Raw genomic sequence first — 25,557 nt, 5'->3', positions numbered from 1 at the left:
CAAAACTAAGTCGGACCAAAACAAAACACTGTTTCTCATCTCGGGAAAATATAATGGGTGCCAACCAGGTCTTGGCTGAGGTCCCACACCTCTTTGCCGAGGTGTGGTCCCGATGGCCACATTCGAGAAAATGAAGTCGGGAAAATCTGGGTTTCCCTCTGCTGAAGAACATGAACATGAAGAATATGAAAAACATGAATGCTCAATCACAACTTGTTATTACGAAATCTGGGATTTCATGAGATGAGTTCGAAAACATGGACCTGGGTACCCATACTTGAAGATCTTATAACGACAAACACAAAAACATGAATCTTGATGCAAGCTTTCGGATCAAACAAGGCTTTTATTCAAGAACACATGAATATCACTTTCTCTTTCTAAAACCAAACTTTAAATCAATGCATGGCTTACAAATCGTGCTCGATCATGCAATGCAGCTAGATGAACAATAAGAACAACAAGAGTAGATCAAGATTCTAACCTCAAGACACGAATCTAACGGCTCAAGGTGTGAAGATCAAGCTTGGAAATCTATTCCCTCTCTAAGAACTCCTCCTTCTTCTTCCTAGAGCCTCTCTCTCTAAAAGACAAGGATATGATACAAAATGATGTGTTTCTCAACAGCTCACTGACTTAACCCTCTGCTGGGACACGTGGTATCGACTGGTTGGCTCTTCTCAAAAAGGTGACTGAGTGAAAAGACAAGCCTATGACAAAGTGTGTTCAACAAGCAAGATGGCATAGGCACTCCGGTAGGTAATGATCTCAGCTAAGGACAAAGCTTCGGCAAGTAAGGTCTCAATGATCTCGGCTAGGAAAGACAACACTTGACTTAGCTGTGCCACACCTCGGCCTAGATGTGCCACACCTCGGTCTAGGTCATACCAATCCAGGAACAAGATCACTAGATGCAAGGGTAACATCTCAGCCTAGATAATACACATCTCGGCCTTGGTGATGAACACCTCGGCCTAGATAGTGACTTCTTAGCCAATATGCCAAGATGCCAGTGGAGGTTAACCAAAAGATTCCAAGATAGTCCTAGGTATAAGAGATTCAAAGGCGCGACCCAGGCTTAGGTGACCTCGGCTAAACTCACACCAAACAAGGAACAAAGCATGCAGTAACACTTAAGCAAAACAAAGACAAGATTTGAAATGCAAGCTTAACGAGACAAAATCATATAAATGCATGAGAGCATGACTAAGATGAAGTGAGGGTTGTTACAGGTAGACTGGCCAGAGGATTCCCCTAGATTACTATTAGAGGCTTGTAATTCTAGAAATTCTGTTAGATATGGATTCTGGTAAGGGTTTCCCCTGCCCCAGCCATGACGAGTCGGGCCACGGCCACCTTGACTAGTCATGATCCCTGTAAATATTCACGATTTAGAAAATTTGGTAAAGAATTCTGTTCGCCTTTGATATAATCAATATCAAAGTCAAATGTAGATAAAACACTTTGCCAATTGGCAAATCCCTATTTGTGAGCAAGATCAAAAACGTCATTTTTAAATATCTATTTAGCTGTTGAACAATCCAGATGAATTAAAAAAATTTGGTTTAGCAAATGATCCTGAAATTTTAAAAAACATTTAACAATGGCTAATCATTCTTTTTTAATTGTAGGATAATGGAGAGCAGCTTTAGTCCAATTTCCTGATGTAAATCTTAATAGTTCTTCTTTTTGACTTGTAGGATTAGTCTATTTTAGAATACCTCCATAAGCATAGTTAGAGGCATCAGTTTCTACGATCTTTTGCCATTCTGGATTTGGTAAAGCAAGACAAGGAAGTTGTTTTACTTTAGCTTTAATTTTTTGTACAACAGCAGTGTGAGCTTCTGTCCAAGAAGAAGGATTTTTTTGTAATCTGGTGTAAAGGATAACAGCATCCTGTGATAACTGGTGATAGTAGTCCCTAATATAGTTTAGACTACCAAGAAATCGCTGTAATTGAGTTTTATCTTTTATTTCATCAGGAAATTTAGAGGCAAAGTCAATACTCCGGTCAATTGGTATAATAGTCCCATTATGAGTATTATGACCAAGAAAGCAAGCAGTTGTTTGAAAAAGTTTCATTTTTGGTGCAGATATTACTAAACCATTTCTGATAATAACATGCTTAAATATATTAAGATGCTTTATATGTTGATCAATGGATGATGAAAAAATAAGAACATCATCAATATAACCGATAACAAATTCTGTATAAGGAGTAAATATATCATTCATGACATGCTGGAATTCTGATGGCGCATTTTTTAGACCAAATGGCATAACATTCCATTCATAATGTCCAACGGGTACTGTAAAAGCAGTTTTGTATTGATCCTGTTCAGCAATTTGTACCTGCTAATATCCTGATTTTAAGTTAAATTTAGAAAATATGACTGCATCCTGTAATCGATCAAGTAAATCTTTTTTATTCGAAATTGGATATCTAATCCATTTTAAAACATCATTAAGAGGTTTATAATTAATGACTAATCTTGGCACACCTCCTTCTATTTCTGCATTTTTATTGACATAAAATGTTGTACAACTCCAAGGAGAATGACTAGTTCTGATTAACTTCTTTTGAAGAAGATTTTGAATCTCTGTTTTGCACATTTCTAAATATTCTTTCTTCATTTGACTAGGATGAGCTTTGGTTGGGATGAATCTTTTATCAAAGTATGATTTATAAGGAAGAGAAACTATATGTTTCTTTCTTTTCGAGAAAGCATTGGGAATATCACTGCAAATTTCTGTTTGGAATTCTTTTTCAATTATTTTAATTTTGTTCTGTAAAGATGACTGTTGTGCTTTTTGCTCAATAGTGAGAAAATTGATTTCTGTTTGAAGAAAATTAATCTGTTTTTCTTTAAAATTAACTAGATCTTTGATTGGATCTAATTCTTTAGTATAAGGTTCTGTTATGAATTCAAAAATAATGGGTTAATTATTGATTGTTGTATGAATGCCTATGGAATCTATTTTAGTAATAGGCATTAATAAGCATAAAAACGGAGTTCCCAAGATAATATTTTGAGACATATTTCTGATAAGGATAAAAGCAGTAGGAAGACGTATGCCTTGATTACAGATAAAAGATTCTACTACTTTGTATTTAATCTTCATAGAATTACCACTTGCACTGTTTAATGATTGAGTATTTTTTGGAAATATTTAGTAGGAATTAATCCTTCTTGAATACAATTCATATCAGCACCGCTATCAATTAAGGCGATGGCATCTTTGATAATAAAGTCAAGTTTTATTATAAAAGTGATTCTAATATACCATTTCTGAAAGGTAATCTGGTTCATAAGCATTAAATACTGATTTTTTGATTTTTCTTGATTTTCTTGCTGGTTTGTTGTTTGTTCTAAGGTTTGCCTTTTATTTTTTAGTTGTCTATTAATTTTCTTGATATAATTAAGAATAGACTGGCTAGCTGTTTGAAGATGTTTTACTTCTGTTTTGAGAACATTAATTTCCATTTTAAGATCTTAAATAGTGATTGGTTTTTCAAGCGTCGGGGAGAATTGTATCCTACTCAAAACTTCTTTCGTACTGTAATGTTCTAGAGGAATAACTTCTTCATTTTTCTAGTTGTGATAACATAATTCTAAAAATTTTAATTTCATTTCTAGTTCCTTAATCTGATCTGCTAATTCTAGCATAGATTTCTGATCATCAATTAAGACATTAAGGCTAGGGCCTCCTAAGTCTAAGCCATTCATTTCAACTATAGCTTTCCAATAATTGGCCTCGGTTAAAGAATTTACTTTATTGGTTTGACAAAGACATTGTTCTGGAGTATCCGTATAGCGATCCCGGGTTTACCCTTGTTGTACAGTGATCCGGACATGTGTCCGTGGATGTTGGTAGTTGTTTATTATCTTGTTTGCATCCTCTTTACTTTGTATATTGAGTTATAGGATGTGTTGGGCAGGTCTGTTACAGGTTTGTTGTGTTTGGGAGCCTAGTGTTGCTGCCCAAATTTTTGGACCTTCGCTCGAGCGAGGAGTTGGTCGCTCGAGCGAGAGTTGAGTTTGTGTCTGGTGGATCGAGCCAGAGTGGCTTCGCTCGAGCGAGCGATTGCGTCTGGTTCTGGACCTGAGAGTTGCATTTCTTGGCTCGAGCGAGTTTTTCTTGGCTCGAGCGGTCTGGTTTGTTCTTCGCTCGAGCGAGAGGTTTGTCGCTCGAGCGAGCTTCTGGTTGCAGACTTGAGGGTTTGAGTTGTTGGCTCGAGCGAGCGTTCTTTCGCTCGAGCGCACTTCTGAGTTTTTGGCTCGAGCGAGAACTTCTTGGCTCGAGCGAGAGTTTTCTGTGTCTGGTCGCTCGAGCGACAAAGTCTTCGCTCGAGCGAGCGTGTTTTATATCAGCGGACAGTAGCGTTTTTGAACATCACTTTTTCACCTTCTTTTTTTTATCAAACCCTAGATCCGAGACTCTCTCTCTCTAAACTTACACTCTCTCTAAGAATTGATCTCCCTAGAGTGTGAATCTAGCCTAGGGCCTTTATTAAAAAGATAGAGGGCGTTGAGAGCTTTGTTTTAATCTGAAAAAGTTGGGATTTGGAACACGTTGATCTTCGAGTCTTCATCTCCTTTTTGGCTCAAACTTCGAGGTAGGGATATCCTACTCCTCTCTATGGATTTTGTCTTTAAATTTTAGTATTTTGAGACGTTGGGGTTGGTTTGGTAATTTTGTGAAAGTTTGGGGCTTTTGTGCAATTTTACAAAAGTTGGGGTTTTATTCATAATAAACCTAGATGCATGTTTGGCATAGAGAAATGGAATAAATGTTGAATCATTGATGAAAATGGGACCTAAGGGTTGAAATGGTAATTATGGATAACGACCTAATTACATTGTTAGATTAATTGGGATAATTAATTGTGAGAAATGAGGAAATGAAATGTTGATTGAATATCCATTGTGCATTTATTTTCTGTTTAGAGATAACTGCTTTGGGCTATCGGTGGAGGATAGTCGTGATTGTTGTAGACAATGCATGATGATTAGGCAAACGGAAACTAATCAATGGAATGTGTCATGGAACTTGACGGTTGATAGAATACATTAACTGTATGTATTGAGTGATTGTATATAGAACCATTGTGTTTGTATACGTTATGTGTAGAGGAGGAGATGGGGGATGTACTCCGCGGTTTAGGGGAAGATGGGGGATGTACCTCTAAACCGGATAGTGTTGGGAGAAAATAGGGGATGAACTCCGTAGATACAGCTCATATGCTTGTCTAGAGAAGTGAAAATAGAGCTTATATGCTTATCTTTGTGAAGTGTGGATATAGCTTATATGCTTATCTGTGAATATGGGATATTGTTGTTATACATATCTATTGAGAATGTGGATATAGCTTATATGCTTATCTGTGAATATGGGATATAGTTTTTATACATATCTGTTGAGAATGTAGATAGAGCTTATATGTCTATCTGTTGAAAAAAGGAAAATGAAAAGTAACTTGGACTCATAAGTCGTATGACATAAATATGTGATTTATGTGAATGTATCTGTGTTGGCCATCTATCAATTACTAATCTTTTAGTCATTGTTCATGGTTGGTTTAGTGTATTTCTACTGGGCTGTGGCTCACCTTATATGGGAATATCATTTTCAGGTACAGGTAGCATGCCACCTCCAAGGACATAGCTTGGGAGGCTAGAGGCTGACATACTTTTGTTGTTTTTACTTTTTGGTGTATTACATGTAAATTCAAGCCAAGGGCTTAATGTGTAATGAGTTAGTACTCTTTTGTTGTAACCAAGTGTTAACTTGGAAAGCTGTAAGCCCATAGGGCATTTGCTTTTGTTGTTAACATGTAATACTTATGTAATGGAATTCTGATAAATGGAAGAATGTGGAACTTTTACATATCCACGCATGTCTTATTTGATGGGATTAATGTTATTATTTTGAGGGCGTTACAATCCGAGTAAGAATTAGACGCAGATGGGAAATAAATTTCAGCTAGATCATCATCTAAATTGGATATACTATCATCAAGATAGGGTTTGCAAAATCTGTTGTTGGAGATGTTCGTCTAGGGACATCTTATTTAATTTCTGTTTTAATTTAGCTCTACACTTATTAGCATAATGTCTTGTTGCACCGCACTTATAACAAGTAATTTGGGATCAATCTTTCTTCGGATAAGATTTCTGTTTACCTTTAATTATCTGTTTAGGTTTTTGATAAGCCAATTGAGATTTATATTTTCTCTTTGTAGGATATGATTTTCTAAAAGATTTTTTATATGGTTTATATGATCTCTGTTTCTTAGATTTAGACGAGTACTGAAGTTTAGTTTCATATGCAAACTGATCACAAAATTCACCTAATTTTTTTCTACTTGTTAAATTTTGTTTTTTCATAAGATACTGGAATTTAAGGTCATTACAAAGGGAAAGACCTTCTTCTATAATGATGCCAACCAGTTGGCCATAATTGTACTGGTCAATTCAACCACAAAATTAAGATAAACCTTTCGTTATATAAATCTGTTTCAATAAATGATCATAATTTCATTATATAGAATATTTTAATTTCTATTTCCTAATCATTTCTGTTTCCTAATTGTTGATTTTTAAAACAAGATTAGATAGATTATTGTCTCCTAATTGTTGTTTCCTAATCATTTCTGTAATAGCGAATAAAACAAGATTAGATAGATTGTAATAACAATTCAACACGAAGTAGAATTATATTCAAACACACATTTGGGTAAAAACAGTACACAACGAATTTTAATATCTATGCATTTTGTATTAAACCAGAATCGAGAACTATTACACATCAAATATACTTTTCGAAATAATACCCCACAAGAGATCCATTGATAATTACATGAATATCATAATCACCACCATAATTTAATTAAAAGTTCACAAACTTTATAAAACTCTATTTAAATTCTTGACATAACAGTGGAATTAAATCAATCAAAAAATAACATAAATCACATAATATTTCATAAAAATTCATGACAACATATGATGTCATAAAACCTCATTGCAAATTAATTAAAAATGCTAAAATTAATACAGAGTCAATAAATCTGTTTCCTTATATAGATGATCATAATTTCATTATATAAAATATTTTAATTTCTGTTTCCTAATCATTTTTGTTTCCTAATTGTTGATGCGAAAAAATTTGTGCTAATGAAATAAATTCACACATCAATAATACAGAGTCAATAAATATGTTTCATTATATAAATGATCTCTGTTTCCTTATATAGTTTTAAATTGAGGCTAAAAAGTCTTGTTCGGATTAAACTTTTTGACTTTTTTGACTTTTGTGAGAGAAAAAATAAAATAATTATGATTTGGATGAGATATTTTCTGTTATTAATTTTTTGAAATATTTTATTTTTTTTGTGACTATTTTAGCCCCTACCCTCATTTAAACCTATGCCAAGGCTTAATCTTTTTACTTTTTAAGATATAGTTATATCTATAATGTGATTGTCATTTTCATAGCTACTAATCATACAACAAGTTGGGTCTTGAATGACGAAATTTTTTTGTCTTCAAAAAGCTAATTTCGTCACTATAGATATTTCTGAGGAAATATTTTCGTCACTAGTTTCGTCATTGAATGTTTGTCACTAAAAATGAACGTGACGAAAAATAATTTCGTCACCAATGAAATTACTTCAGCGACGAAATTTTTTGTCACCAAGAAAACAACATTTTGTCGCCAAAAATTCTCATTTTCGTCACCAAATAGTTATTCAGTACCATATTTATAACTTTAGTTGACGAATAAATTTGTCACGCATGTTGATCATTGATAAGGAAATAATTTCATCACAATAAGATGTAAAGATGACGAAATTTTTCGTCTTCAAAAGTTATAATTTTTTTTCACCAATAAAACAACATTTTGTCGCCAAAAAATCTCATTTTCATCACCAAATAGTTATTCAGTACCATATTTATAACTTTAGTTGACGAATAAATTTGTCACGCATGTTGATCATTGATGAGGAAATAATTTCGTCACAATAAGATGTAAAGGTGACGAAATTTTTTGTCTTCAAAAGTCATACATGGGTGACGAAATATATTTCATCACAAATATATATATATATATATATATACACGTGACAAAATTTTTAGTCACCAAACAACAAAATAAATAAAAAATTTCATATATAAACTGCAGTAAATTTTGTCACAAAAAAAGTTTATTAGTGACGAAGAATCACTTTGTCATAATAACAAGTACAAATGACAGAACAAATTCGTCACTAAACTTGTTCCATATTTTATATTCAATTTAAATTATTATTTCACAAATATCCCTGCACATTGTACTAAGAAATCCACTAGCTATTATACATCACTCCACAAAAAAAATCACTAAACAATTTATATTATAAATCAAAATATATCCATAAAACAACTTTAATAATAATCCATTAAGTTTCACAAAAAAACCATCAAAGCAAATCCCAAAATGAACTAACGTGGAGTCCACAAAAAAATAAAAATAAAAATCAACACTCAATCTTGATTTGCAATTACAACTAAGCATCAGTTTAGGAAAAAAAATTCAACAGTTGATCTTCATTTGCAAGTATGCTTCCGAACGTCATCAAAACCAATCTGCAAAGAAAATAAACAAGGCAAACATTAATATATTATCAATTACATCTAAACTCATATATAAATAATTTTATTTTATAAACCAATTTAGTAGAAATGCATATAACAATTCAAAACTTCAAAGAGTTAAGGTGATCTTTGATGATAAAGCAACACAGATAACATAAGATGCCAAAAGATTACAAGAATACCATATATCACTATCAAACTTGAACTCATTTTGAAACTAGTTCATTTTTCAAGCTAAATTTGAACAACCAACTACTTGGCATGACTTCGCTTATTTATAGCCCTATAACATGAGCACTAGGCAAGCAAATGAATAAAGCATTCACAATCTAAAAAAATATTCATCAACAACATCAAGTTTCAAAGCTTGAATACGAATTGGCTAGAACATCTGAAGAATGAAAAACAGATAAAACTATTGTATCTAAAGTCAGTTACAAAAGAAGTGGCAATTCCTATCATTGGTAGAGATACAGACTGGAATAGTATACCTACAACTTCTAGAGCTACTGCTTCAACTGATTATTCAGCTTTCCCTACTGAGCCACACATGCTCCAAAGTCATAGAAACACCAAAGATTAAGTGCATGTCTGTGTATCCAAGCCAAATCGCCATGTAACAGATAGCAGCACACGACCCAACAAGCTGCAGAAGTTAGTTGTAAAAACCAGAACATATGGCAAACACAAATTACTGAAATCACTAGTCCCCATTCACACACACAAACGATAAATAAATAAATAAAATCCGACAGAAAACGCAGAAATCAAAACCTTTAATTTTTAAGGTTGGAGAGATAGAACTGTGAATTGTATTAATCCAATATTGTATGGTTATTACAAGACAGGAAACTTATTAAACATTAGATGACAATACCAGTAACAAAACGGTACTCTTCTCGGACCCTTGAGTTGAACTCTACAGTGCTGGTGAAGAATCCACCATAACTGTCTCAGAATACAAATTTGGAAATATGTGAAGACCTGATGTAGCATCCCACGCAAGTGCCACAGGTGGAAAACAGTGCAGTTTGCAAAGTCCTACTACCAGGAAAGAGATACCCTTAGCAGAAATAGAAAACAAAAACCTGATCAAAAGAAATGGAAAAAAAAAAAAACCTCTGATAGTAAGGAAATCTAGAGATCATAATTTTTTAAGCTAAACATTGAAAGGAAGAATAATGATGCCCCAACAGTCCAAATTTAAATCAAACCAAAGAAGATATACAATATTCAAAATACCAAAAGAACCCGAACCTTCAGTTAAGGTTTTTAGATTCATACCAAATCCTATCATTTAAGAAACTGCCATCAACTGACAGGTTTATTATTGTGTCAATGTTAAGGTTAAAACACCTTAGTAAAACTCTAAACACTCAACAAATGGAAAATTCATATTTAAATTGTAAGTTCAAAAAACCGTCTTTTCCATGTTTTTAACTATCCACGAGAGGACGATGTTGTCAGGGTATGAAAACCTGACAATTAGAAAAGCCTTTCTTTTTTTTTTTTTTTTGATAAGTAAAATTTCAATTAAGAGACACAAAAGAAGGGGCTGCAATCCAACTATGCGCAAATTATACAAGATCATCAACTACAGGAAAACCTTAATGAGGTTGCTTATGTTCATTATATTCCACAAATTAATATATATATATATATATATATAATCCATGTCTGAAATCAGGTTGACTTCATGGAAAATAAATACATAAAGAAAGCCTTACTGCCATTCTCCAGATCTCCAGCCTCTTCAATGGGGAGTTCAGATTTTTTATTCCACATCCTGTAGTTTCCAGAGATAGTTTAACAAGAAAAAGACCTAAGCTAATAGCGAATGACATATTAAAAGCAAGAGGATGGTCCTCCTTCAATATTATGTCCTGTGCAAAATTTAAGTAATGAAGCCGTCAGTAGATGAATAAAACTATATAATCCAGATTAAATCACACACCTAGAAGCTGCTTTATGGAAGTACTGACCTTCGGAGAATAAGTTGAGAGAAGCAACAACTGAGGAAACAACTCTAATTCCCCATCTTTTGGACTAAAGAATTGTCCAACTGCCATGGAAGTAGCAGGTGGAGGCCTTCCTGAAACAGTCTGAGAGCCCGAAAGTCATAATGCATACATTCTCAACTTAAACCTCTTTCAAAAGTAACTAAGAGATGCTCATCACATTCAACAAGAGCAGAAGTAACATTCAAAAGATACCGCAAATACATAGGATATAAAATCTGTATGATCAACAGAGTATCATAATATAACATGCATACTGGATGAGAAAATGAGAGACTCCTCAAAACAAACAAAGATTATGGCATAATGAGAATATTATCATACTAGAAAATAGAAATTCATTTAGCAATAGGGAAAAAAAGAAAAGAAAGAGAAAAAGAAACAACAACAACACAACCACTCAAAGCAAAACTTGTGTATTTAAAAAGGCTTTATTGAGGGTGGACTCGAGGCGAGGCTAATGCAAACAGCATCAATGCTTTGATTTTTAGGCAACACTCCAAAAAGACATTCAAACAGAAGGAAGGGCACAATAAACAAGATATTGAAACATAAAACAAAAGGGGGAAAAGAAAAATTAGAAATAAAAACATCAGTGCATATCCAGTCTTTAGGAAAGTGGCTCTAAAGATCTCATGTTTTTCCAATGGCAATTGCATGAGCAATATTAAAGAGAAAGTCATGCTACAAACAATGTTTTTCAAATAATACGCATTGCTCTGATTTTTGAGATTGCTTTGGAAAATTAACTACGGTGAATTTATGCCAGAATTTTTCTGATATAAACAAACACAAGCAGCTAAAAGGTTTCACAAAAGGAACCTGGAGAGGTATAGTTTCAAAAACCTTGAACTATTATGAATTGTCATGAGCATATTCCATTTCCAAAAAGATGAAATTTATCCTGAAGCTAAGTTCAAAATCTTGTAGATGTAAATTCAGTGAGCAAGTTCAACCCACGCCGTTGTCTCAAACTTTGCCCGAAAGCTTGAGCCATGAAAAGAACAGGGAATACGATTAAAGAAGCTCTTAAAAACAGTTGAACATCTAACCAAAGAAAAAGATTAAAAACAAGTGAATTGAGTTTCTGTAATTTTAAACCACAAAAGAACAACTTTGACCAAGCTCACCAGTTTCTCAATGTCTAACCACCGCCTTCTACCATCCATCGCTAAAATAGTGACAGTAGATGTCTGAATATATAGGTCCCTTTCAAGGCCATCATCTGTCCAACGAACATTACTGGGACAAGCAGACAGTGTATGCCCTTGAGATCCTGCAAGTATCACAACTTAAATTGTTATCTTCTCTAGACTTTGTAGTTTCCAATATTTAAAAGGAAGGAGGAGTAGAAAACAAACAGCTTCATGCATCAAAATTTTCCCACAAAAAATTAGTGACAACATTATTTTCTCACTAAAAGATCTCAAAAATATTAAAATATTTGGTGACAAAAATATATTTCTCACAAATAATTTTATAATTAGTGATAAATTGTTTTCACCAAAAATTCCAAAATTTTGGTGACTCCCAAAACAATTAGCAAGAAATTTGTGTTTCAAATTATTGAGTCTATAGTTCTTTTTTATAGTTGAGTTTGGAGAAGATTGAAGTTGAAAACTGAAACTATAATTAGAAAACACAAACAGACTTTGTTGAGAAGGTAAGATGTATTGTATTTGCGTCATTTAGTGGGATTTTATCTAATGCTAGTCTAGTAGGGTTCAATTTAAATTGAGCTGATAACCTTAGATAATTTAGTTTTGAACCTAAGAAACATGGACACGTATACACAACATGACACATTACAAGCTAAAGCGCCAATTTTTAAAACATACAGGACATTGCATGTGGTAAACATGAACAAAATGTATGGCTTTATGTATTTATTATATGTCATCATGAATATTTTATTTAATTCTTCATGTTTCTTCTATTTGTGTTCTATTAGATCAACAATTGATATGCAATATTTGGAGGTAAATGATGATCAAGCCCACCCTGGACTGAAACCGGCCAAGTTGGTGGCCGGTTGTGATTGGCTACAGGTGTGGGACCTACAAACCTACAGCCGATCACAACTGATCACCTTGGTGTGTTTTGGCTAAGGAATGGGCCTGAATAGAAAAATTCATATTTTCGAAATAACTCATACTGAAAGAGTGATTTTTTTTTTTATTTTAAATATTGTTTTACAATAAAGCTAACTTTTCTCTTAACTATCAAATGATTAATTATGTGCTGTTATGTGTATCATTGATCACACTGAATGAATGATATAAATTCATAGATAATGTGATAGTAAAAGTAGCATTTGGCAATGTGTAACCATTATGGAGTTGTCAATGATGAGATTTTGTAAGAGAAATACCATCCACCTTGTTAGCATGATTCTGAAAAAATACATAAACTCCATGAATAATTGACAAATCAATGTTTTGACAAATAGGAAGATTAAAGAAGTATTTTCTAAATTAGTTGTGAATATAGTAAAAATGGTACCAGACATTTGACATTAAGTTCCCAAACAAGTTCATTGAACCAAAATGAAGTGCATGAGTGCATGTGTAATTTTTCTTTTTTTACAGATGAGAGTATTGAACACTGAAAAAGTCCACAAGGATTCCAAAAGAGCCGGTTAAAAAGTTCCAATCATCACAGCAAAAGTATAACAAGCTGTCTTATTTTCAGTAAAGTTTAGAACAGAGAGCTTTAAAGTTGACCTATCAAATACTTAAATACATGGGTTTAGTTCCAATAAAATGGGAAAGGCTCGTATGTATGAGATTCATACAAACTCTTTTCTTTTTTTTTTAAAAAACAAATTCACCGAAAACAACAGCAACAATCAATTTCAAAAAATTATTGGTAATCTCAAACAAATTTCTGCAAATCTCAACCAAATAACAACAATGTCAAGCAATCTCAAGCAAAGATTCCAAAATCTAAAGTAAATTTTAAACAAGAAATACCTGTATTTCAATATGCCTACGAATTTCGGCTTGTGATATGTGATATACGATCTACGAATAGGGCTATGATCTGCGAGAAGGGTTTGCGATCTTTGATCTCGTCGACTGATGTTTACCGAAGAGGGGTTTGAGATGTTAGATCCTCGTCAACTGATGTTCACCGGAGAGAGATGAATGAGATGGAGAGAAAGCGGGGGGTAGGATGTCGACTGTGAGAGACCGATCAACAACGAGAAAAGACCCTCGCTGATAGTCCCTTGTTCATCGAAGAGAACAATGGAGAGAGAGAGAGAGAGAGAGAGAGAGAGAGAGAGAGACTCTCACAGTCGTTGATGAGAGATTGAAGGGGTCGGTGATGAGAAGCTTCTGGATTGGGAGAGCACAAATGAGAGAGAGATGAGAGAATGAAAAAGGATGGAGAGAGAGAGAGAGAGAGAGAGAGAGGGGGGGACCAAGTGGCTTGATGATCAAAAAAAAATAATTTTTAAGTAATTTTTTTTTCCAAACAATAATCTCAAGTGATTTTTATTTTTCAATGGTGGAGTGAATTATATACTCCTATATATATATTTTTAAATTTAAATTTTTGTTTAGTTAGGTATAATATAAATATTTAATTTTTTTTATAAAACAAATTAAATAGTCATAACAGACAAAAAAAAAAAAAAAGGGTGATGTCGGTGGTAGCACTAAAGGAGGAGAACAGGTAACCTCAGTGGCGACACTGAAGGAGGAGAACAAGCTAAAGGAGGAAATGGGGGGGTTGAAGGTAGAGAATGTGTGTTTTGAAAGAGAGGGGTGCAAGGGAAACTGAAGCACCAAAAAAAAAAAGGGAGGGGGGAAATTAGTAGGTTTTTTTTTTTTTTTCATTACCGCCAATATTTCAAAGTTCTCTCTCTAAAATTAGTGATAAAATAATTTTCTCACCAAAAATGGAAATATATTTTTCATCAAATAGTTTTAAAATATTTAAAATCAATTTTTTTTAAAAAAATATTTAAAATTATTGGTGATGAAAATAGATTCGTCACTAATAATTTTATAATTAGTGACAAATTTTTTTCTCATCAAAAGTCTCAAAATTTTGGCGTCACCCAAAAAGATTAAAGGGAAAACTTTGGTGACGAAATTTAATTTTTCCTCACCTAAAAAGAAGTATTTATTAACGAAAATAAATTTTGTCATCTATTATTTTTATTTTTTTTATTATATATGATAAAATTTTATAATTCATAATGGATTATTCTTATTTAGTGACGAAATTTATTTTCTTCATTACTTTTTTGTCACCATAGGTTACTTAGAGAGCTAATTAACTTGTGTTTAGTTTTGAGAGAGAGAGAGAGAGAGAGAGAGAGAGAGAGAGAGAGAGAGAAAGAGAAAGAGGGGAGAGGAAAACTGATAAACAAAAAAAAGAGGGGCGAGTTAGTAGTCTATTTTTTTTCATCACCGCCCAATATGTCAAAATTTTCTCTCCAAAATTAGCGACAAAATAATTTCCTCACTAAAAAATCTCAAAATATTAAAAATTATTAGTGATAAAAATATATTTCTCACCAAATGGTCTTAAAAATATTTAAAATCAAGTTTCTCAATATATATATATATATATATAAAATTATTGGTGATAAAAATATATTCCTCATTAATAATTTTATAATTGGTGACAAAAAAAATTTCTTACCAAAAGTCTCAAAATTTTGGCGCCACAAAAAAAATTAGCGAGAAAACCTTCGGTGACAAAATTTAATTTTTCCTCACTTAAAAAGAAGTACTTGTTGACAAAAATAAACTTCGTCACCTATTATTTTTCTTTTTTTATTATACGTGACAATTTATAATTCCTCATGGATTATTCTTATTTAGTGACAAAATTTGTTTTTTTCACTAATTTTTGTCACCATACCAAAACAGAGAATAAGAGAAAGAGACACCAGAAAAAAGAGCAAAGAGAAATCATGTACGAAATCATCGAGCGAAGAAGATGTGGCGGTTACCGGCAAGGTTGCTACTGGCGGTGATGATCAGCAAGACTAATAGAGGTGACGATGGCGATCGGCGTGGTGAAGGAGCAAGAGGTAAGACAAATTAATACCCTATTTTGAGAGAGAGAGAGAGAGAGAGAGAGAGAGAGAGAGAGAGAGAGAGAGATGATAAACAGAAAAAAGGGTAAAAAAATTAATACCCTATTTTTTTTTATTGCTGCTCAATATATCAAAAATTTTCCACCAAAATTGGTGACAATATTATTTCCTTACCAAAAGATATCAAAAATATTAAAACGTTTTGGTGACGAAAATATATTCATCACAAATAATTTTATAATTACTGACAAATTTTTTTGTCACCAAAAGTCCCAAAATTTTGGCGCCACCCAAAAAAAATAGCGGGAAAATTTTTGGCGACGAAACTTAATTTTTCCTCACTTAAAATGAAGTATTTATTGACAAAAATAAATTTTGTCACCTATCATTTTTATTTTTTTATTATATGTGACAAAATTTATAAATTCCTCACGAATTATTTTCATTTAGTGACGAATTTTATTTTCTTCACTAGTTTTCGTCACCATAAGTTACTTTTGTTATAGTGGGGCTATAACACTTCATGTCAAAGAGTGAGGTGAATTGTATACTAAAAGCATGTTTTGGATGTGCCTCAAATTATAAATCGACCATTCATTAATTTCTCCACTTTTATGGGGAAATCAACATTGTGGATGAAGCCATTTAAACAATGTTTGGGTTTTAAATTCATAGTGAAATTTATTGCAAAAATGAAAAAGTGGAAAGAAAAAAAAATTATACTTTATTTATTTTTCTATTTCATTTTTATTTTTTATTCACAAATTTAAAATCCAAACACAGTATAAGAAAAGAAAACATATATATATATATATATATATTACCATATTTATATATGCGAAAGCACATTTAATTTATCTTTTAAAAATAAATATTCTAAATTTCAAACATAAGTTTTTGAGTGGGCTATTTAAAAAATTATAAATTTTAAGCATCAACTTTTGAGGGGTCTATCATTCTCCCTTAAAGTTTATGACAACTAGCATAATTACTCGTGTTATGCACGGGTATAAATAAATAATCAAAAATTAATTTTTAAAATTAAATAATAATTGAAAAAATTTATCTAGAATATTTAGTACAAATAATTTAGAATCAATTAAATTTTATTCATTTTTCATCACAGTTACATATAAAAGGTTTATTTATTTATTTATTTATTTATTCTTATGTCATTAATTGTGTGCTATAAGTTCTTAATAACAAATACACGTCATAATTTAATTGGTAAAAATTAAAAAATAAATTACTGTAGACACCCCATTTTTTACGGCCCTTACGACTTGGACGTCATTGCTTGTACACCTAATAATGAGTGTATATGCTTGTCAAGTGCTTGAAGTCCTCAGCAAAGTGCCACAGCTTTGAGCCTTCCAAACCTTGCGCTCCTGTTGCCTTGTTTTTGGACCAAACCCAGTAATCTTCAAGCCTGCAACCTCTGGTGGCCTGCCGGTCACGTCTATGGGCTGCCAGCCATTGCTCTTGGTTGCCGGCCACCAATGTCTTTTGCAGATATTTTGTGACAGCTGTGCCAGCTGTTTGCACAAATGCTTGCATCTGCTCCCATGTGTATGGCTGGGTGTTTTTGAGGGAGTTGCTTGGTTTTCTATATATAGATGAACACCCTCTCATATTTGGAGGTTAGAAAAATTTTGGAGCAAAATTTCCCCCCCTCTCTCTCTCTCTTGTAAATTTCTTAACCTTTGCCTATACACTCTTAACCAAACCTCTCCATCTTTGAGCTGAGGTATCTTTGGGTCTTGTTTGAGCTCTTGAGAGTGTGTTTGCCTTGTTTTGTTGCCTAGAAAGTGATCTTCTCTTTGAAGGTATAAAGCTTTGCCTCTTTTTCTTTATTTACTCATTTTCCTACTATTTTCCAACTATTTTTGGGATGTAAAAACTCTGTATTTTTGGGCTAAAACTTGGGTTTTAAGGCCAATAAACCCTTTTTTGCACCTTGCTCTCAAGACCTTTACCCTTGTGTTTCCCACCTTTACACTATCTTCTTTTGAGCCTTTAAACACTAATTTTTAGAGTTATTTCAGTGGCTAAAATCATGTTTTGAAGTTCAAATTTGAGGGGTTAGCCTCCCCTTCTTGTGTTTTGCTTACTAGCTTGGCATAGCTCTATGTTTTAGCTTATTATTCTAGCAATTTTTGTTTAAATTCCAGCATGTTTTAGGACTTATTTAGGACTGTTTCTAAGTGTTTGTTGCATTTGAGCTTTGTTTTGCATATTTATAGTGTAATTGTCCTCATAAGCTTGGTGTTTTAGGCCTTAGAGACCATCTTATTTGAGTTGATAGTGTTTATTTATGGCTTTCCATACTTGTGATCACTCTTAATCACCTCTGCAACCTCCCTCGTTTCTTGGCTTTTGTTTTTCTTTGAAAGTGGTTTCAAACTACTTGTTTGTTTAAGCATGAGATTGAGGTGTCATGTTTAACGGTTTAATCCCTTTGCGGGTTCATTACCAACGGTATGATGCTTCTTTCATGCCCAAAACAACTCTTAATTTGTTCCCTATTTCCATCAGACGACTTAAATTCACCTTTGGACTCAATTGACTACAGAATGGATGGTAATCTAAAATGAAGTAATAAAATTGAGGCTAAAAAAGGGTACAAGATAATAACTTGTTAGGGTTCAATCGGACGTTAATTGAACCCTTGAGTCTTGAGTCATTTCATACTCCATAGTGATGAAAACGATTCAAGATTCATTGTCAACTACTTTACTTGATCTTTCATGATACATAGGTGGTTTTAAGAGTCTTGTTTTGTTGCATTAATTGAACTTGCACACTTGATTCATAACCCATCATGCAATGAAATTGCATCCATTGGTGGTTTGTGAATCAAACTTACTACTCCTTCAAGCTGTTGAAACGATAAGGAGGGGTAAATTGTGCAAACAAACCCTTGAGAATACACTGTCTCTACTCTAATTGCTCTCTGTTGCAGTAGGGAAGTTCAGTCATCAGTGGCCAGCAAGCCATCTTTTGTGGTTGGCAGGACACCATCTGTGGCCGGCAGGCCATCGTCAATGGACGCCAGGCCCTCTGCCGGCCACTAGTGCAAAATCAAACAGTGTCCTTCTAAAGTAAAACAGAGTTGGTCTGGAGGTGGAAATCAATGCAAGTGTTCTACTGTGCAATAGAGGCATTCGGCAGCAGAAACAGTGACTTTTTCGGGTGGAAACCGCATTCATGCATGAGTCCTCCATCGATCCTCGGGATCCGTGTTGTATGTATTAGTGTTGTGCTTAACATATTGGCTTTGTAATTAATTAGTTAGAATAGCTAATTCGTTTCGTGTTGTAATTATTTTAAATAGCTAGATTAGTTAATTAATTAGTTCAATTCGGTTTGTAATAATTAGTTAAGTAGTTTAGCTAATTTTATTTGTTGTTGTAATAGCTAGGTAATTAGTTAGCTAGTTAGTTAGCTTATTCATTGGGACTATCCTTCATGAGGGCGCAATTGTAATAATGTGTATGTCTTCCTACTCCACGTCTTTCTCCCTTTTATTTAATAGCTTAGATGGTTATTTTAGGGACATCATGTTTTGTTTAGCATTCTCCATGCTTGCATCCACTTGTATTGCATTAGACCACATGCTATCAAATTGATTCATATGCTATATTAGTAGCCGAGCCTAGTAATTGCATATTGCATATGTTGCATTAGTCCTATTGCATAGTTAGGATCATGCATTTTTTCTAACTTTGGCATCTTTTTTGGCTTGGAGTACTAGGTGAGCCTTTACTCCCTTTAGCATATCGCATGCATGTAATTGTTGCCATTTCTAGCATGCTTGCCATGAGGCTAATTGCTTAATCGATAAATTGCTTGAAGGCCTGTGGATGAAGGCTAATTTCTTGAATTGGAATAATTTGAATAATGTTCATATGAGATCACTTTTTCAAGTGGTACATATTCGAAACAATTTTCAAAACAAATATGAAATCAAATGTTCCAATTTTTGCAAATTAGTTTATACTTATGTGTATGCGCATCACATAGTAATGATAGCCTAATAATCGGAATAAGAGCATATGATGTACATAAGAATTATATCATGAATAGTAAAGGCCGATCTTTGATTGAGAGAGCGGGGGTGCTCAATTCATAATATTCCCCTCTCGTACATAAGTTCCCAAGCCGAGACAATCTTGGTGATGATGGACACGTGGCCTTTGACACAAGTCATGGGTTTCGTAAATTTCCCAAAAATATTTAGTTGATAACTCTGTATTTGGCAAAGCAGTCCATTTTTGGCAATTTGATTTAAAATCAATTTTTCAAAAGATTTTCCGGATTGGGACTCTTTGGTGTTTATCTATTTCACATTGCACTTGTGGAATCAGATTCAGAACCGCGAGAGTACGATACTGTAAGGGTTATTTATCTTCCGAGAAAGGGCACGAAAAGTCGAGCTATAGTTTCTAGCGACTCTGCTGGGAAGTTTAGAAAACTTGACTCGAAATTTATGATATAAAATTTTATCTACACTTACATGTTTCTTTGCATTGCATTTACATTGGTGCGTTTAAATCACTATATTTGCCATCTGCTACTCCTGGACAGTTTGCCAGAGGCTTGCCCGAAAAGCTTTCCAAAAGGCTGACCGGTCATGGGCTCTGCCGTGATGGGAACATAACCCTTGGATCTGGACTACCGTTGTACCGTTTGATTCTCCTTTCACTTCTCGGTCTTAGGTGTGAGAGATATATTAGGTAGTCTTGCTGAGGTACCCTTTTGACCATTTAGCGTAGTTGCATATCGAAAAGCCATAGAGACTGTTGCAAACTAGGACAAGATGCTCATCTGAATACAGGATTGCGTGAACCGCTTTGTGTGAATAGTTAACCCTAGTTCCTGACGAAACTAGGACAGGGTAACCTTACCCCCTCATAGTGGTGTTTGGGCTCTCACTTGGCTGGTATGTGCTTTATAGTGAAACTGTACAAGAATATGCGTATCAGTTGCAAGTTTGGTATCCGTTTTGGGGGTAGAATTCAATGTTAAGTGCAGTCCTATAGCTTTGATTACATCTGTGTTGGTAATATCATTAGCTAAGGTGCTGTGCAGTTTCTGATTACTACTTTCTTTTTGCTTTATTTCTTTTTGCTAGGTAGTTTAACACCATAGCTTTACAAAGTTCGGATATCCCCCAAGTGCTCTGGACCTGAGTCAGAAGGCTTTGCAAAGCTGGAGATCTTGTTAGGGGACAGCCCGTGTTTACTTCACTCCCACCGGTTACGAGACGGAGGAGAGTCAGGTAGAGTTCACCGGTCCAATTTTTACAACAGTCACTCCTTAATTCACTTATATCCAGTCAGGCTCAAGGACAGTCTTCTACATCTAGTCCAGCACGAGATCACTCGCCTATTTCGATGACACAGTATCCCCCAGTCAGTATGATGGAACTAATACATCATCTTCAGTAAACAATTGAAATCCTACAGTAAGATGCTGCTCGACATGTCGAGGTCATAGCCCGTTAGGCTAAGGTAATAAATAGGCTGCAACAATAACAACCACAGCTGGCAGCGGCTTTTGCATCCTATGCACCTCCTATGGGTATCCCAGCACCCGGAGCCACTGCCCATACTGCTAATGTCCAAGAAAATCAGGGCAATTCGGTAAAGTCGATCCCAGCACAAGCCTCCAAAACACTTGTGTATCAAACCAAGGCTCCATTTGAGTTTGAGGTTGACCCAACTGTGCTTAAGGTTAACAAGCTGGAGAAGCTATTCAAGAGAGCACAAGGTGTTAACTCCATCTCGACATAGAAGATGGATATATCAACTTTGCAGTGACATTGCCAGATCGGTTCAAAATGCCGCACATCGATTGATTCGATGGCTTTGGAGATCCCATGGTTCATCTACGACTGTTTTCAGACATCCTGCAGTCGATGGGCCTAACCAGATTACAGAAGCTTTCTCTCTTTGGCCGTACCATGTCTGGTATAGCAGCCATTTGGTATGCGAAGTTGGAGGATTCTATTAAGTAGAACTGAGAGGAAATGGTCGAGGCCTTTATTGCTCAGTACTTGTATAACACACAAATCGAGGTCATAACTCGTGATCTTGAGGCAATGCGCCAAGAGTCGAATGAGGGCCTTTAAGAATTTGTGACGAGGTGGAGGGCTAATGCTTCAATGATAACCACAAGGCCTTCCGAGAAAGATCAGATAAGGATGGTGGCCCGCAATTTGCACGAAAAGTTGTTGCAAAAAATGATTGTCCTACCTCTGTTCACATTCACTGAGCTCCACGAGATGGGAGTTCAAATTGAAGATGCCATGAAACAGGGGTTAATAACAGATAAGAAAGAGTAAGCAAAAAGGCCTTTCCTACATAGCTCCAATGCTACCACTAGTGGTAGCACAGCTGCAAGGCCATCAGATGTAAGCATTGTCACCACCACAACTAAGATCGCCAATCCCTTTATCAATACAGCTCCACAAACTTCAGCCAACTCTGCCTGATCCCAGAGGACCTCCACCCAACTCTACATGACCCTGTCTTAAGCCATGAACGTGTTGGTCAAAAAAGAGCACCTCAAACCATTAGAGCCTCGCCCACTACTTGATCATCTTCCACCGAAACACAACATAGCAAAATACTATGCATTTCACTAACAGCATGGTCACGACACCGACCAATGCTTCAAACTGCGTCATGAGATTCAAGACCTCATTGACAACAAGGTGATCACACCACCTCAGAAACCAAATGTAACTACAAACCCTCTCCTGGCCGACAATCAAGTTCCCCCACATCAAAATCTAAACCTAATCCATACACTGGCTATCCTCTACGACCCTAGTGTACACATTATCCCTTTCCACCTACCAAGACCAACGCTGTTCATTCCTGAAAGGACAGATTTGTGCATGATGGACACGTCCGCACTTTAACCTAAGCCTATGGTGGTGACAGTTGCAGTGAAAGGGAGGCTAGCCTTAGAGGAAAGTATGAGTCCGTTGCCAGAGAGCTCTAAGGGCTTGCCTGAGGGGGTGTACGATCCAAGCTGCTACATTGTGCTGATTGGTCAAATTAAGCCTGCATTGGTGTTGCTAACTGTAGTGGAGGTTAATGTGGTTAGGGAGGATGGTCCGAGCCAAGGGCTGGATGATTTGGCGAAACTCGAGAAGGACTTAGACAACCTGCAGTTCTTTGATGAACAAGATCAAGAGGATGTGCAGATTAGCTGGTTCGACTTGAATGGATCAACAGACAACTCTAGGTGGTTGAGTGATGAACCGGACAAGGAGGAAGGAACTGAAATAAAACTCGAGGAAAAGGAAGCAAGAATTGTTGTAGTGGCTGGAAGGGCCAATGAAAAGGGAAAACTGCCAGAGAACACTAGCATGGAAAATTCAACTTAGGAACTAAGCCCTGTGAGCACTGTGGACACAGAACAAGAAGCTGTGTTGAAGCAGTTTGAACAAGAAAGGGTTGAAGACAACCAAAAAGCAGTACTAGCCTAACACCCTGTGGGGGATACTTGTGATTTGAAAGTGATCCGAACGGAGCTGGACAACTGTTTGTCGGCTGCCGGAGGTGTATGGTGGGATAATGACGATCTGCATCTGGCCCACACCGACGAAGATTAGGGTGAGTGCCTTCCAGACAACACATGGTACGCGGAAGAGATAGATCACGTGACAAGAAGTGGGCGGTATTTTAAACCACCGCACTTAGATCAAGCTGAGGCATCTGGGAAAGACACATAGGTTGAGAAATAGAAAGAGAAACAACTAAAAGATGAGGCAATGTTGAAGTAACTTAAGAAAATCCAAGCTGACATCTCAATTTGGGGTCTTCTCATGGCCTCCTGGGTACATCGACAGGTAGTGCTGTTAGCAATGGACAAAGCTGAATTGTCCATTGACACTACCCCTGAATAGCTTGTGGGATTGGTCTTCCCATGTAACGCCCTCAAAATAATAACATTAAACCCATCAAATAAGACATGCATTGACATATAAACTAACCACATTCCTTTATTCCTTAGAGTTCCATTACATAAGTATTACATGTTAACATCATAACAAAATGCCCTACGGGCTTACAGCTTTCCAAGTTAACACTTGGTTACAACAAAAGAGTACTAACTCGTTTACACATTAAGCCCTTGGCTTGAAGTTACATGTAATACATCAAAAGTTAAGCAACAAAGTATGCCCGCCACTAGCCTCCCAGCTATGTCCTTGGAGGTGGCATGCTACCTGCACCTGAAAATGATATTCCCATATAGGGTGAGCCACAGCCCAGTAGAAATACACTAAACCAACCATGAACAATGACTAAAATATTAGCAATTGATAGATGGCCAACACTGATACAATCACATAAATCACATATTTATGTCATACGACTTATGAGTCCAAGTTTCCTTTCATTTTCCCTTTTTCAACGGATAGGCATATAAGCACTAACCACATTCTCAACAGATATGTATATCAACAATATCCACATTCTCAGATAAGCAAATAAGCTATATCCACATTCTACAACAGATATGTATAACCACAATATCCACAGATAAGCATATGAGCTATATCCACACATCACAAAGATAAGCATATAAGCTCTATCTTCACTTCTAGACAAGCATATGAGCTGTATCTACGGAGTTCATCCCCTATCTTCTCCCAACACTAACCGGTTTAGAGGTACATCCCCTATCTTCCCCTAAACCGCGGAGTACATCCCCTATCTCCTCCTCTACACAAAACGTATATAAACACATTGGTTCTATATACAATCACCCAATACATACAGTTAATGTATTCTATCAACCGTCAAGTTCCATGACACACTTTATTGATTAGTTTCAGTTTGCCTAATCATCATGCATTGTCTACAACAATCACGACTATCCTCCACCGATAGCCCAAAGCAGTTATTTCTAAATAGAAAATAAATGCACAATGGATATTCAATCAATATTTCATTTCCTCACTCTTCTCAATTAATTATCCCAATTAATTAAACAATGTAATTAGGTCAATTCCCATGATTAACATTTCAACCCTTAGGTCCCATTTTCATCAATGATTCAACAATCATTCCATTTTTCTATGCCAAACATGCATCTAGGTTTATTATGAATAAAACCCCAACTTTTGTAAAATTACACAAAAGCCCCAAACTTTCACAAAATTACCAAACCAAGCCCAACATCTCAAAATACCAAAATTTAAAGACAAAACCCATAGAGAGGAGTAGGATATCCCTACCTTGAAGTTTTAGCCAAAAAGGAGATGAAGACTCGAAGATCAACGTGCTCCAAATCCAAACTTTTTCAGATTAAATCGAAGCTCTCCACACCCTCTATCTTTTTAATAAAGGCCCTAGGCTAGATTCACACTCTAGGGAGATCAAATCTTAGAGAGAGTGCAAGTTTAGAGAGAGAGAGGCTCGGATCAAGGGTTAGATCAAAGAAAAGAAGTGAAAAAGTGATGTTTAAGACGCTGCTGTCCGCTGATATAAAACACGCTCGCTCGAGCGAAGCCTTCGTCGCTCGAGCGACCAGACACAGAAAAATCTCGCTCGAGCCAAGAAGTTCTCGATCGAGCAAAGAAAAACCCAGACCGCTCGAGTGAAGGAAGCTCGCTCGAGCCAAGAAATGCAACTCTCAGGTCTAGAACCAGGTGCAACCGCTCGCTCGAGCGAGCCACTCTGGCTCGACCCACCATACTCGAACCCCACTCTCGCTCGAGCGACCAACTCCTCGCTCGAGCGAAGGTCCAAAATTCTGGGCAGCAACACTAGGCTCCCGAACACAACCAACCTGTAACAAACCTGCCTAACACATCCTATAACTC

The sequence above is a fragment of the Camellia sinensis genome, chromosome 12 (genome assembly GCF_055761805.1).
Source record: "Camellia sinensis isolate YWXY chromosome 12, ASM5576180v1, whole genome shotgun sequence".
Taxonomy (NCBI): domain Eukaryota; kingdom Viridiplantae; phylum Streptophyta; class Magnoliopsida; order Ericales; family Theaceae; genus Camellia; species Camellia sinensis.
The sequence above is the reverse complement of the archived record's forward strand: the minus strand, read 5'-3'. Positions refer to the sequence as shown.